Source organism: Oryctolagus cuniculus, chromosome 8 (genome assembly GCF_964237555.1).
Source record: "Oryctolagus cuniculus chromosome 8, mOryCun1.1, whole genome shotgun sequence".
Classification (NCBI taxonomy): Eukaryota; Metazoa; Chordata; class Mammalia; order Lagomorpha; family Leporidae; genus Oryctolagus; species Oryctolagus cuniculus.
This window is the reverse complement of record NC_091439.1, coordinates 92678058-92680136: the sequence shown is the minus strand read 5'-3', so window position 1 is coordinate 92680136 and position 2079 is coordinate 92678058. Positions and strand designations below refer to the sequence as shown.

Sequence of the window (2079 nt, the reverse complement as noted above, 5' to 3'; positions counted from 1 at the left end):
AAATAAGAGTTGGAATAAGAGAGGGAGGAGATGTACAGTTTGCCACAAGTTCCCTCAGTGTAAAGCTAAAAACTCGCCATGGAACTCCAAATCCCATTAAGTTGGCAGGTACCAATGCCATCCTAATAGTTAAAGTGATCAGTTTAAGTTCATAACTGATCATAAAGATTGGATTAAGTGTCAAAAGGATCACATATGAGTTCGATCGGTAGTGGGAGCGGAGAGCGGACCCCAGAGAGCCCTGAGCAGCCCCACCACCGCCGCAGGCCTAGTTACCATCACACCCCGGGAGGAGCCGCAGCTGCCGCAGCCGGCCCCAGTCACCATCACCGCAACTATGAGCAGCGAGGCCGAGACACAGCAGCCACCCGCTGCCCCCCCGCCACCGCCACTGCCCTTAGCACCGCCGAAACCAATCCCGGCACCACGGGCAGCGGCACAGGGAGCAGTGGCCCGGGCGGCCTCACATCGGCAGCGCCCGCCGGCGGGGAAAAGAAGGTCATCGCAATGAAGGTTTTGGGAACAGTAAAATGGTTCAATGTAAGGAACGGATATGGTTTCATCAACAGGAATGACACCAAGGAAGATGTATTTGTACACCAGACTGCCATAAAGAAGAATAACCACAGGAAGTACCTTCGCAGTGTAGGAGATGGAGAGACTGTGGAGTTTGATGTTGTTGAAGGAGAAAAGGGTGCAGAGGCAGCAAATGTTACAGGTCCTGGTGGAGTTCCAGTGCAAGGCAGTAAATATGCAGCAGACCGTAACCATTATAGACGCTACCCACGTCGTAGGGGTCCTCCACGCAATTACCAGCAGAATTACCAGAATAGTGAGAGTGGGGAAAAGAATGAGGGATCGGAGAGCGCTCCCGAAGGCCAGGCCCAACAACACCAGCCCTACCGCAGGCGAAGGTTCCCACCTTACTACATGCGGAGACCCTATGGGCGTCGACCACAGTATTCCAACCCTCCTGTGCAGGGAGAAGTGATGGAAGGTGCTGACAACCAGGGTGCAGGAGAACAAGGTAGACCAGTGAGACAGAATATGTATTGGGGTTATAGACCACGATTCCGCAGAGGTCCTCCTCGCCAAAGACAGCCTAGAGAGGACAGCAATGAAGAAGACAAGGAAAACCAAGGAGATGAGACCCAGGGTCAGCAGCCACCTCAGCGTCGGTACCGCCGCAACTTCAACTACCGACACAGACACCCAGCTAACCCTAAACCACAAGATGGCAAAGAGACAAAAGCAGCTGATCCACCAGCTGAGAATTCGTCCGCTCCCGAGGCTGAGCAGGGCGGGGCTGAGTAAATGCCGGCTTAACATCTCTACCATCATCCGGTTTAGTCATCCAACAAGAAGAAATGAATATGAAATTCCAACAATAAGAAATGAACAAAAGATTGGCGCTGAAGACCTTAAGTCCTTGCTTTTTGCCCGTTGACCAGATCACTAGAACTATCTGCATTATCTATGCAGCATGGGGTTTTTATTATTTTTACCTAAAGATGTCTCTTTTTGGTAACGACAAACGTGTTTTTTAAAAAAGCCTGGTTTTTCTCAAAACACCTTTAAAGGTTTTTAAATTGTTTCATATCTGGTCAAGTTGAGATTTTTAAGAACTTCATTTTTAATTTGTAATAAAAGTTTACAACTTGATTTTTTCAAAAAAGTCAACAAACTGCAAGCACCTGCTAATAAAGGTCTTAAATAAAAAAAAAAAAAAGATCACATAAATAAGACCAGTGTCTGCTAATAATAATTGATAGAATTAAAAAGGAGAGAATGATCCAACATTTGAAGCAGGCCACACAGCAGACTCACAGAATGACAAATGCCCTAAATAGCACTCTTACCTCATAACCAGCCCTTAAGTCATTCCAATCTGGCTTAAAAGTCCATGAGAACATTTTAGGCATGGAAAGCCAAGACACTGCAGCAAAAAATGACCTACATGAAAGATCTCCATGAGTGAGATCCTGGTGGAAAGAAGGAGCCATCAAATAAAAAGGTACCTTTCTCTGAAAAGAGGAGAGAACTTCCACTTTGATTATGGCCTTGTCTAAATAATGTCGA

The 2079-nt window shown here is 46.8% G+C and overlaps 1 pseudogene; it reads left to right on the top strand.

The window, feature by feature from the left end:
• The first annotated feature begins 219 nt into the window (after positions 1 to 219).
• On the top strand, positions 220 to 1571 carry LOC100355565 (Y-box-binding protein 1 pseudogene; annotated as a pseudogene).
• Positions 1572 to 2079: the final 508 nt, after the last annotated feature.